Source organism: Pezoporus occidentalis, unplaced genomic scaffold (assembly GCF_034315485.1).
Source record: "Pezoporus occidentalis ecotype Australia unplaced genomic scaffold, CSIRO_AGI_Poc_V1 ctg21, whole genome shotgun sequence".
Classification (NCBI taxonomy): domain Eukaryota; kingdom Metazoa; phylum Chordata; class Aves; order Psittaciformes; family Psittacidae; genus Pezoporus; species Pezoporus occidentalis.
In genome coordinates, this window is record NW_026913964.1 from 6802313 (window position 1) to 6815871 (window position 13559).

The 13559-nt window shown below is 36.6% G+C and overlaps 1 long non-coding RNA gene across 2 annotated transcripts in view; it reads right to left on the minus strand.

Moving 5' to 3' along the window:
• Positions 1-388: 388 nt before the first annotated feature.
• The window catches only part of LOC134164022 (uncharacterized), a 62515-nt gene continuing 49344 nt past the window's right edge, over positions 389-13559 (minus strand). For both annotated transcript variants that reach the window (XR_009964964.1, XR_009964962.1), the window contains one exon: positions 389-567. This is a non-coding gene — a long non-coding RNA (uncharacterized LOC134164022). The remainder of the gene's footprint in view (positions 568-13559) is intronic.

The window sequence follows — 13559 nt, forward strand, 5'->3', positions numbered from 1 at the left end:
ATATTTTTCCATACAGTTCACACAGCATGAAAAGAGCGACACAATTTGATGTTGTGTTAAATATGAAAGTTCATGGCTCATAACATTAGTATAATTTTCCATTGATAAATTTGGCTTTATTGAGTACTATGCAGTTGGTGAATTGGCTCTCTGAGTCAAGGTATTCCTCTCATTTTGAATAGCATTTTTATTCCAAACTCTTCATGCTTTCTGTGATCACAGAAGCTGTGATTTTTTATTTTCTTTCAGAGATCAGTTGCACAAGCATTTCAGGTGCAAAATTTAATGAAGTAAAATACAGTATTTTTAAAAAGAAAAAAGAATCAGTAACCTGATCCTAGGATTTGCTTAAGTTTAAGCAATAGAAAAACCTAACTGAAACTAGAGCCAGATTCCCATGCAGTCTGTGTGCCTGAGAAATTTCTTCAGAGTACGACAGAGCTTTTGTTAAGAGACCAAACTCTCTACTTTGCTTATAAAAGTACACAATAGAAGACTTGCCTCTAAAGACTTATGGCTCCTAGGCAGATTCCTTACAGTTACACAGTTCCTTTAGTAGGAGAGGCACTGCGAAGAGAACAGAAGCCACAGTTTATAGTGAACACAGACAATAACCCCACAAGTCTCTGCCAAAATTATAGGTTCATCACCTAGTCACTACTTTTTCCCAGCAATGGCAAAAAAAGTTAACAATAAATGTTATTAATTCAATTCCATGCCTTCAAATCCACACCAAAGCAGTGTGGGTTGCATCTATATTTTTACCTTTGTAACAGAAAGAATGCTGTTATGAGAGAATGTTCCTCAGTTTTCTCTCCTCTATTTCTCTATATTCAAAAGCAGATCTTGGGATTTATAGGGGAGATGACCCACAAGCTGTAAATTGTAGCTCATTCACTCCTAAATGGGCTCTGGCCTTATCCATTTAACATTGCTATAGTTGCTCTGTGATGTGGAATGAACAGAAAAACAAAGAGCTGGAAGAAGGTAAAAGATTTGGCACTGTCACCTTGAAATCGGTTGGTAGTCTAAGTGCTATTGTGGTTTTTAATGAGGATTTATTTTTCCATCTTTAAAACTTGCCTCCCAGTTGTACTATTTGTCAGAATTAACTGAGTTAAAACACTCTTCAATATATGTTATTGGTAAGGCTACAAAACCCCAAATAATCTGCTGTTTAAAAGTGCTATTTTTGAAAGAAAGAATAAAATAAAAGAGCAATTTGATTGATTGTTTGTTTAATCAAAGAGCCTAATTATTTTAAATTTAATGTTTTAAAGTTCTTTACATATCTGTCAAGTCTTCATCAAGGGAATTATCCCTGTCACATCTTTACTGTGTTTTTGCTATCATTTGCATTCATTGGTTCATCAAGAACTGGATGCACAGTAAACAGCACTTAGTCACATCTGAGCATCTTCTAATTAGCAGGGCAACCATATACTTTTTGGGCCTGTGCCAAACATCTGAGAGCGGGAAGTGAAAGGAGCTTTCCTTGAGATGGCCTTCAGCAGCAGAAATACCTTACAACCAATAATACTGAGGCAACAGAAACTGCTAGAACAGCCGCTTGAAGAGCACAGTACTGTGTGTAATGGGATGTGGTCAGGGCAGCCAGGGGACACACGGATCCAGATGCCCTCTTGCAACTTCCACTCGCAGAACTTCTGTGGTGATTAAATGTGTTTTTCTGTTGTACATCCCCCTCAGGAGGACAGCTGCGGGAACGTCCCCTCCTTTCCGTAAAGTGAATCATCCCTGGATAGTGTGGGTGTAGCTGTTTGTACATCTCTTATCATACTAAGGATGTGCGAATATCTTGACATGCAAACCACAGGGCCACCCAAGACTCTAGCAGCTAAACTGAAATGATTCAGTTATGATTTATTTTGGGAGGTTTCCTCTGCAATATATTCACCCTTGAAGGAGATGAAGGAAACACATAAATTTGCTTATGTAATCTAGAAATGGAAGAAGAGGATTAAGTATATTGTAAAAAGCTCTCAAAAATAAGTGTGAGTAAGGCGTAGTCTCATAGATGCCACACTTAGATGAAGACTGGGAAAGACACAGGATAATGCATGGCCACTTGACCTGAAAGGAAGATTAAAGCCTCAAAAAATGGGAAGTAGAAAAAAGGCCACAAGTAGAGCCTGGGAAGAAAAACCAGTCCCGACAAGATGAGTTTGGTGTCTAGACTGTTTCCCCCTAGTGCAACCTTCCAGACAAGCAAATTTTGTGAAGTTTTAAATTGTCTTCCTTGTCAGCCAAAAATTTTCTCTTCAGAGATCAGCACTAAAGTCAGACAAAAGCTTTATGGTTTGGCTGAAGGTATTGGCATAAACTTAAGAAAATGAAATTGTTGGAGACCCCACTGTGAAAAATGTCCTACAAAAAACCCTATAATTATTTCCATTTCACCTTCCCTTTAAATGGCCGTAGGGGTTGCTCCTCACAACTAACAGTATTTGAAAAGCCAGAACAGAATCAAATTGGTTCACAAGTTCTGAAAAGTTCTCATCATATGTAATATTTCTGTTTGGAACCAAGGATATAATAAATAAACTGTAATTACTTCCAGAAGCAATCCGAGCTCATAATACAGGATATTACAGTAAAATATATGCTTAGAATATAATAAAAAAACTTACATCACAGCTAACAACAGGTATTTCTATGAGATCTGGCAGATCACAGAGCCAGCTAAAGGGAATATGGTAAACTGGAGTATACACTGTCTTCTGATAATTGGGAACAATACTAATTACATGGCTTCTTAGTATTGTTTATTTATACCAATAGCTGAAAAATATATTTGGTTATCATGCTATATTTGAAAGAAATCAAAAGATCTTAATGAAACCAGAAGTTCTTATTGAAACAAATTTAGAAGTTGGAAGTCCAGAGAGTCACTCCATATCCCACTGCTACAGAATATGCGAGAACTGTTAACACGAATTACATGATTCTAAAGGTAAATCAAGATTCATAAGGATTTGATATGTCCCAAGCAGCATGAAAGTCAGTATGAGCTGCAGAGGTTCAGCTCCCTGAGAATCAGTCACTGATAACATAAACCTCTATCAGTCATATATCGATAACAGCTCGTCAGGCATTGAACAGAAACTCTCAGAAGATCATGAATTTAAACAAACCCAGAACATGTAGGACCCTTTTTTTCCCCTTTAAATGTAGATTTTTTTTTAATGTAGATTTTTTTTTAATGTACATTTTTAGCCAAATGCTTGTAGAAAGTCAGATTTTGCCAAGTATCCAGCAAAAGCCAGGTATTTCCAAAAAGCAGAAAACAGCTTTCAAAGTAGAAGACAGGTCTTGGACAAGGCTGTACTGAAAACATATTATCTTGATTAAACAAAAGACAGTCTCTTCCGTCAGTAGCTCCTAAGAGATATCTAGGATCAATATACCTAAGTGATATACCAGGATCAATGCGCACCCTTATACCCTCTTTAAGAATACACAGCTACAACAGCTTTTCCTTTTGGCTGCACCCATTTACCTGTCTCTCTGAGTACTTGAAAGTTTTGTAAACCCTCTCCCAAGACACATTGGGTTGCACTCTATCCACATCCAGTATGCATCAAGGTTTGTACTTTGCACCTGCCTTATGTTTGTCTTTGGCCTCCACTGGAAAATTACTCACCTTTCCTCAATACACTTAGGGCTGCCTGTGTACAGCAGGAGAAAAAGGCCCAAAGCGTACGAGGAAGAGTTTCTACAGATTTTACCCGTAGCTCGCTACTCTATTCTTTGCTACAGCTTACAGCCGCTATAGAAAAGTCAGCAAAAAGCAGTATATATTCACAGCTCAGCTGTATTCACCTTACCTATTTTGTCTGGTGGCCATGATAAGGCATGGATATGTATCTCCTTTTCTTAACATCTTCAGTCCCTAACCTACTACAGAAATAAAAGATAAGCAGCAAGGGAAATGATACACAAATTTTCATAGCAATAATGGCCACAGCTTGTCTGACAAACTCCGAGGTTAAGTTCAGCTTCTGTATATCAGATCCTGTTGCTGTGTAGGGATTACAGGTATATCCTGCAGTGGCAAGGGGACAGGATTCTGTGATCCAATAGTTGTTTTGCATGTCTTTTGCCACATTCATTGACTCAATAAAGCAAATATGCTTACTGAGAGGGAGAGGGGCAGGAATGGAGAGAGAAAGAGATATACAGACAGGGAGAGAGGGAGAAAAAGAAAGTAAGGGAGCAGGCAGAAAAAGAGTGAGAGGCATATTGCATGAGTATATAGAGTAATGCAATACTGTATAATGTGATTGGTTTCCTAACCTGACCATATTTTACTTGAAAAAGGCATTTTTTCAAAGTGCTCACATGATTCTTAAGGGACATTGTCCTAAGTTGTGTGCATATCCATGCATCTATGTAAACTGTAATTTTAAAAACCACTCTGTTCTGCAGCCCATTGGTGGACGGAAGGAAGGAAAGAGATCAGTGGAGAGGAATGTTTAAATAGCTTCTTGTTTTTCACTCACAGGACAGATGGCGTGCAAACTAATGAAAAATAAAACCCCAACTGACATTGTATAGCAGCTGTGTAGAGTGTCAACTATAGGAAGAAGTGTGGCCCACTGGATAGACTTTTTTACTAGAAACAAGGGAACTCAGGTTCTAAGCCTGGTTTCCAATTCCCAAATGCCTGCATTTTTGTAAAACAAGTCTCTGTGCCTCAGTTTCTTCATCTGTAGAATAGGAACAATTAGATGTTGTACTGTATGAGGAAAATGACAGAGAAATTGGGAGAACTTAATTTTTCTGGGAAGGTCCATTGAAAACACAAAATATTTTACTTAACTAATGAGTAGTCACAGTGCTTATGTTAAGAAAACTGAGCTCTTTCACTGGTCTAGAATTTTCTTTTTGGTTATCAGAATTAGTATGTTGTGATACTGTTAATAATGCTAAGACTCTACTCACCATTCCAAGCAAATGAGATTCATAAAGTTCAAGGTACAGCCCTGGAACAAGAACAGTCCATGAGCTGTTACTCATTTCCTGGGGAGAGCTTTATATTTTTTTCCAGCAGGCCAAGCTTTTCCTCTTTACATATTTTTGGTCTGCAAAAATTATTTCTGTAATGTGGCTGATTTTCTTCTTTTTCAAGTTGCTGTGCTGGTACTGTTCTTTTCAGCTTGTGGCATTTATGTGCAGATCTTTTCTGCTTTTAAGATGGTTTATTCTTTCTTTCTTTTCTTTCTCTTTCTTTTCTTTCTTTCTTTCTTTCTTTCTTTCTTTCTTTCTTTCTTTCTTTCTTTCTTTCTTTCTTTCTTTCTTTCTCTTTCTTTCTTTCCTTTCTCTTTCTTTCTTTCTTTCTTTCTCTTTCTCTCTCTCTTTCCTTCCTTCCTTCCTTCCTTCCTTCCTTCCTTCCTTCCTTCCTTCCTTCCTTCCTTCCTTCCTTCCTTCCTTCCTTCCTTCCTTCCTTCCTTCCTTCCTTCCTTCCTTCCTTCCTTCCTTCCTTCCTTCCTTCCTTCCTTCCTTCCTTCCTTCCTTCCTTCCTTCCTTCCTTCCTTCCTTCCTTCCTTCCTTCCTTTCCTTTCTTCCTTTCTTTTCTTTCTCTTTCTTTCTTTTCTTTCTCTTTCTTTCTTTTCTTTCTTTTCTTTCTTTTTTCCTTTTTCTTTTTTCTTATCTTTCCTCTCCCCCTTCCCCTTTTTTCCCTCAATGCCCTCCCCCCCCCCTTCAAGTCATTGTCTTGAAGCCCTGGGAAGAGTTCCTATAATCACAACTTAGTCTGGAAAGACACAGTTGCCTTTCTACTTAAGATAAATCATAACACAACAAAATTGGTGTGATTTATGTCAGTTTCCAAAGGATCAGGGCTAGCTGCAGGGGTTACCTTGATTTTGATCTGTTGCAATTTTTTTCAAAACAGAGCCGGAAGAATCTCTCCCTTAGCCAATACATTTTTTCCTATCCAGCCATTATGAAAAAGCCACATTAAATTTTCAGAGTAGCAGTGAAGATAACATTGTGCCTGTCTCCGATGCTTTGGAGGCTATCAGCTTGGAAAGGAAGCATGTGCAATTTTAAAGTTGCAATGACTCTTTGATATACCAGGTCTTATGTTTCGCCACTGATTTTGTGAGGGTAGGGAGGAAACACACTGATATGATTCAAGATGGTAGGTATAAAAGAGTAAGATATTTCCCCCTGCATTCTCAAGTTCTTCCTCTTTTCTAAAAGACTTCAGAACTCATTCTCTCTGTGGAGATTTACACTTGAATGAATCACCACCTGTGCTATGGCGTTCTCATAGAAAGTACTGTACATCTACTTTACTTAGTACAGCTTTTTCTTTTTATTAATCTAAGATAAAAGTTAATTTATTTGCCCTGAATGGCAGTTAAACATGATGAGGTTTAGGGAAATTCTATGCTGTGAAAGATTTGTTCTGTAAATGAAATCCATATATTTAGCTATGAATTAAATCCTTATTAACTAGCTTGCCTAGTATCTTTATGGCACAAAGGAACAGGACATCTTATGGTATAAATGATAAAACAAAACAACATGTCTTCTTAATATTACTTAGTGAAATAATTCCATCACATACCATGCTATCAATATTTAAGACTGCCTAAGATACAAATGATACTGGCCATATATGTAATTGTAAAGTACATGTGATGTCAGATTAGTTAACACAAAATAACTGAAGAAAACTTGTTTATTATTGCAGTAGTGGTGGAAGTGATGAAGTGGTGCAAATGCAATGTTTATCATACCATGCACATTAAAAGTTATGATTGTGCAGGAACATTTCTCAGTTAAATAGTATGTGTCAGAGAAAACACTGCATCAGACAACAAAGAAAGGAATACATTTTGTTCCATCATCCTTTTCTCCTTTTTTTTTTTTCTTTTGAACTAGATCCCCTGTGTAGCCCAGAGTTCCCTGCAGTTCAGGGCCTACAAACCAATTCATCATGTTCCTGCCTTGCCTCATCTGCTGTAAATGAATGACCCTCCTGCAACTTTCTGAAGTCTGTTTGCCATTATGTAGATTAATGCTATAAATACGCATATGTGTGTACATGTATGTGTGTGAAAACACATTTAACGAGTACATTGTGTTATGTTCCACAGCCACCTCCATCCCGGCTCTGTAAGTTAGCATTCAGCAAATACAAATGACTGTCCAATACCACAAGGAAATGTTGTGTTTGTGCTCTATTAAGAGTTATATCAATTTTTTATTTAAATGATATAAAATAGATATTAGCTTGCCCTGTCTATTGTGTGCAACAACTCAAATCAGAATTATAGCTTCATGTTACACACATATTCCCACCATTCATACTTGATGAGGTTAGAAAGTCTGAAATAAAAAAAGTAGTGGATCCGGACAGCTTTGGATCTCTTCTTTGATGATTTGCATCAGAAGCAAATTCTGTACTGTTCCAAGTCTTTGTATTTTACAGTTGAACGTCTGTTATAAATAGGTATGTAAAAAAAATAACCAAAACCAACTCAAACAAAACTGAAGGTTTTGAACAGGGCAAACAGAAGGATTGTGAATGAAATTCTGCAGAAAATCATTTGCACAGTTAAATTAATATTGAGAGACAGTTTAATCACTTTTTTTGCAGGTTTAATCATATGATCTTTACTACAAGCACAGAAAAATTTGGACTAGCACAAATAACCTCTCTGACCTGAGTGGAATAAGTCAAGTTTTTAAGTATTTAACATGAGACTGAACATTTCCAAATATGTTTTATTTATTGGCTGGTGATCAGTACACTCATCTTTTCAACACAAACAAGCAAATGGGTAGATTACTGCCAGTCTTCAATGTCTTAACAGTTTTAATTTAAAAAAAAAAAAGCCCAAACATCAACAGAAGAAAAACTCCAAAGAGACTGATTCTTAAAACTTTTGGCCTTTGAAGTCTTTCACATCCCTGTTTAGAACACAATTATTAAGGTTTGATTCTGTAGATATTTTACAATTCCGTAGGTATTTTCCATACCCAGTTTAAGTAATTTGATGAATAAAAAGCTGTCAGAAACTAATGAATTTATAGAAAAGAATGGCACAGCATGCTAACTGAATTGAGCTAAAGAAATTAAGTAAGAAGCCCTTAGCAATTTCAGCTGCTTATGTCTAGTCCAGAAATTCAGTTCTTTGCTAGCAGTTTTGATAAGCAGCCTTCCTCACTGATGAGACTATAAGATGATAATGTCATTCAGTAACTCTCACACCCTTTCCTGCTATTTGTCCAGTGCAGGAAACTAAGGGTTTTCTTGTCGTGTGGACACAGAGGAAATATCCAGCAACCAAATACTGACCCTTGCATGCAAACAGGTCCATATCCTCTTTCCGCCTGACAACTTCCTTCCTGCCTGCTAGGAACAAATCTACTCTTCATTTTTCCGGAGTTCTTTATACAGGCTACTCAGGAAGCCCTTGGGTAGGGACAAACATTTTATTAATGTAAACTTCATTTAGCAGCTGGATACTTGGGGCAGCCAGGCCCAAATTTACAGTAGAGAACTGTTTGCTTCTTTTAACTATAGTGTTGCTACAGCTGAGTCACTAAATGCTCTGTGCCAGGGACTAACATAAAGAGTTTAGTGAATTGTCTGGCCTTACCTTAACAAAGAAATATTTTCATTTCTGACATTTGTGAAGGCTAAACTTAGGTAAGATGAATCTTACTGAAATTCCACAGCATTTCTCTGCTTTAACAAGAAAGTGAAAGATGTTTTCTGGACATGAAGAATAGAGGTTTTATCTCTGTGTGACTTCCCTAAAGGTAGTCACTAAGGCATAAACTCTCCCCTGAATGATGTTGCTGATCAAATAACAAGCAACAAAACAGACAACAGCTGACATCTGGTAGCAGAGAGCCAGTTTTGTAGGGCTGTATCTCTTTTTCTGGGATCACCTTTGTTATTTATTCTTTGAGTGAAATCTTGATTTCAGAATGTAAAAGGAAAGCCCAGGCCATGCTCTGTCTTATTCCTGTTGTTCAATTACCTGGGAAACATTCTCTGGCAGTACCCAGACTTGTTCTGTGCTGTTGGAAGAACTTCAGAAGTCAGTAGTTAAGTTCTCGAGAAGTTCTCCCTCAGGCGGTTCATTAGCACTTTGTGTGCCCCTGACCAGGCTACTTTTCACTCTTTTCACTCTAAAGTTAGTCCATATACCTTCAGAATTGTTCATTATTGCTCACTGTTACACTACAACATGCTGTATTGCTATATCCCCATCAGAAACCACCTTTTAGTGGAATCGCTACACTTCTGTGCTTGTATTCATCTCATCAGAAGATCATGTAATTCTAGAATGGCTTGGGTTGGAAGTGGCCTTCAAAGATGGAACCAACTTCTGATGTATTCCCATCTACAAATTAAGAGTAACTAAGCAGTAGTCAGCAGAGTTACAAACTTCTGTGTATGGTGGGAACTGGGCGCCTTCTTGTATGAGAAAACAGATAGTGGGATCCCTCACTGTGCTGCAGCATTGCAACATACTGCAGAGTAGCTGTGAGCAGTTTCTACCACAAGGAATTTCTGTGGTGTGCCCTGGGGTCTCTGAGAATATGTCCTCATTTGGTAGGAGCATAGAACCACAAGTGTTGTGGTTTAAGACCTGCTGGCAACTCAGAACCACTGTTACAGCCTAACCCAGGACAGCCAGTTTGAAAGAAACTCATATCATCACCAACAAATATCACAAGAGCTGCGATGGGTGAGGGGGGAGGAAGCAAAGGAGAGAGAAAGAGCAAAAGAGATACGGAAATGCTATATACAAAAATGAAGGCCACTGATTCATATTGAAAGTTACCACTACTATATTACAAATGTGAATGGTATACAACATAGATGTTTAAAACAATACAAATGAGTATATTTTAAATTATTATAATTATTAGAAACATTTCATTTAGTTGGATTTGACAAGCATTCACAATGATTTTAATTACATCATTCAGATTAATCATACTTCCTCTTCTAAAATATTTACAAATGTAACCTTCGTATGGTCTCCATTTTAAAGTATAGCAGAAAACTTTTATAAGCTTATCCTTCTGGTACTCACTGTCAGTGTCTTCCGTAGTTTCATCCAAATTTAGAAGACCTTATTCTATATTGAATTATGACCAAATAATCAGGTTAAAAAAAACCCAGACAACATATACTGACATTCAAAAATCAGTTATCTGTAAGACGTCCAATTGGTATTAGAAATGCAATCTCAAAAGTATTTTATTTCAGTTGCTTCAGTATCAATTATTATTGCAAAGTCTCAGTAGTCTCAGAAATTTTGAAGTTAACCAGATGAGCAGTTTTACATACTGGAGTTATCCTGAGAAAGGATTTTTTGCTTATACTTTTACTTTACCAATGTTTAATATTGCAGGTACCTGACAACTACATACTTCAAATGGTTTCTGTTCTTGCATCTACATACCTATACCGAAGATCAGATGGACTGTGTTAGCAATGCATAAGACCTGACTTTTCCTAACATGGCAAGCATTCAAATGTTTTACTTTCCACAGAAAGTGAACAAGCAGTGGTTGGTCATGTCCTGGAGTGCATGAGCAGGACCCCCAGTGCTGGGGTCTGCTAAGGGGCCCCACTGTGTCCAGACTCTGTGGCACAGAGCTGATGGGCAAGGGCATAGTCACCCTGGGGTCACTTATGGTTCCATATCTCTTACCACTCACTGACACTTTCAAACTAAGTGGTTCAGCTTGCAAATGAATGGAGTCAAGAATTTGAAAAACAATGTAATTTAGTGAGTGATACCATTCACCAGAACTAACATGGCAAACCTGAAAACCAGTACTCTTGACTGGTATATCTATAGGTAGGTTAGGGAAACCACTACCAGAAGAAACTTGGATTAAAAAAGGAGAGGGCATTTTTACAGACAATAAGAACAAATGGCTGTATAATTTAAAAAAAAAAAAAAAAACAAAAAAAAAAAGGCATTTTCAGGGTTTAAAACAGCTTCTGTACAACATCTTAAGTCCTCCACCTGCATAAAGTTCTTCTTTCATATGACTGACAAAACAGTGCAAATAGCTTCTCAGACCAAACAGGCTCCAAGTCTGAGCCAGTTTAGCAATTACTGTCTAATGTTTTCCGGTAGTTGCTTTCCTAACAAGAACATAATGAAGACTAAATTGCTTTTTCAGTTATGGCTGAATAATTTGAAATAACCTCCCAGGTTAAAATACTACCCTTACATCAGGTTAACCTGTATTCCTTAGCACAACAGCTATGGTGTCAAATTCTGTGCCATGTACACTAGTATTACAAGTAAAGTAATTTTAACAGTTCATGGTAGAATTATTGTTGAACCTGAGAACTTAGATTTTGTTTGGAGTTGCTTTCTAGGATCAAATTTTCCTGAAGCTAAAGGAAATCTGTCTTGTTCCTTTCATCTATGTAAAAGTTGTGAGAAAAAAGCCATTCTTTTTAATTCTGATACGGAGTGGAAGCAAGTAGCATTTTCAAGCATTGGATTATCTCTTCAGCCTTGTTCTTTAAGCAGCATTGCAAGTAAGTCTGGATTTTGAAAGCTCTAAAATGCAAAGAAAAAGAAATAATTTCTGAAGTGTCAAGTTCTTATTTCAAACATGCTCATGTATCTACAAAGAAGTTCAGAATGAACACCCTGGATCAACATCTTCTTAAAGAGACTGAGATTAATTCAAGTTTGCAAGCTATGCTGGCTGCTGAGAGAAGACGTTAACAGCTCCTCCCTTCTTCCTGTGCTTAATTATACCCTGAGTGACTCACGAGTTACTGTGTTGCCATATAATTGTAAGTAACAAACTAGACAGAATTACAACTGAAAAACAGGCTAAGGGCGCATCTACCTATGTACCACAAAAATCTGCTAATCATCATATTGCAAGTATCAGGGATGAAATCCTGACACTGTTGAACACAGTGGAAACATTTTCATCAGTGGGGCTAGGATTTCTCCTGAATTCTTTATGTGTTACACTTATGTGAATCTCACCAAAAGACAGGCTGGCCACATTTAAATTGTGGGGGTTTTATGTTGTTGTTTTTCTTCAAAATACATAAAATAAATTAACAAAAGCCATGTGGCTGTGGAGTTTAACTTCAAAACTAATTAACACTTCTTAGGCAAGCTGGATTGCCCTCCAAAATATTCCTTTGAAATCATTAAAACAAGGCTCCAAAAAGCAACACTTCCCATACATTACTTAACAGGACTTAATCTTCTATACGTGTTTTTCATTTCCTAATCACTTAGTGTACTTTGAACTACTATTGTTACTGATGATTTGTAACTTTTTGCAACTGCCAAACTACTGGCCACAGTCAGACCTGTTGGAATTAAAATTATGAAATAAAAATTATTTCTGATTAAAAGGAATCTAACATGTTAATCTTTTTTCAGTTATACCTGTTCAACAAAAGCTTCATTTTTTTTTTTTCTGCTTGTGTAAGCCAAAAAATGAAAACCATTTCAGAGAGAATTCAGACTGACATTTGTTACAGTCTTTTTCAAAAAGCAATAGTAATAAACAAACAAACAAAAACCTTCAACAAAAACAAATACCTTCTTACCCAAATATGTGTAAAAAACAAATAATCAGGCAATGAAATTTTTGTAATTTTTATGGTGAGACAGTATGTATAAAGTGTAATTTATGAACAGAGACATAGCTATTTAAAAATACTGTCCTGTCTCTGAGTCAGACTGATATAAAGATACTTAATTATTGCCAAGGGCATTTTTCATTGTATATCTACAAAGGGAAAAGTGCAATGGCAATATAACCTAAGAGTTAGCTTTTTTTTCCTAGAACAGAACTGTGCCATTGATTGAACTGTAGTTCCACCTACTCTTTCAATTGCATATAATAATCTTCAATTCCTGTTTAAATTGTTTTTGTATTTAAATAGCTGTTGACTTTCACCACTGAGGTGGTTGCATTTTAGCATTAAATTGGAGCTTTCCAAATAGAATGCAATGTGCATATGCATAGTATGCATGTATACGTATCACTGCTCATTACTATCACTTTATCACTTATGTACATTAATAACAGATAATATTTGTGTTGTGATTGTGCCTGGAGGAACCAGTTGGATGAAGGCAACAGTAAAATGACATAGATAGTAAGTATATAGCTGTTACTCAAAGTGCAACTCAGATAACATTCAGAAATATGTTGTTTTCATGATACCTTCATGCACTTTGTGACAGTAAAAGAACAGAATTAACATATATTTTGCTATTTTTAAAGTAAAGTGCTTCAGTGGATAAAACAGAGATGTAATTATCTCTTCTGTCAAGTTTAAGAGCATGTTCACAATTGTCAAAAGGCAACATATTTTGGGATTTAGTGGTGTTCAGGAGACAACCTGTGATTTTTTTGCAGTAGGTTTTATTTGTGCTCAAGGTAAAAAAAAAAAACAACCAACCAACCAATGAAACAAACAAAGAATAAGCCCCATTTTTTAATTTAGACTTAAATTTGCACCTACCACATCACTAAACTTAATGTTACATAAA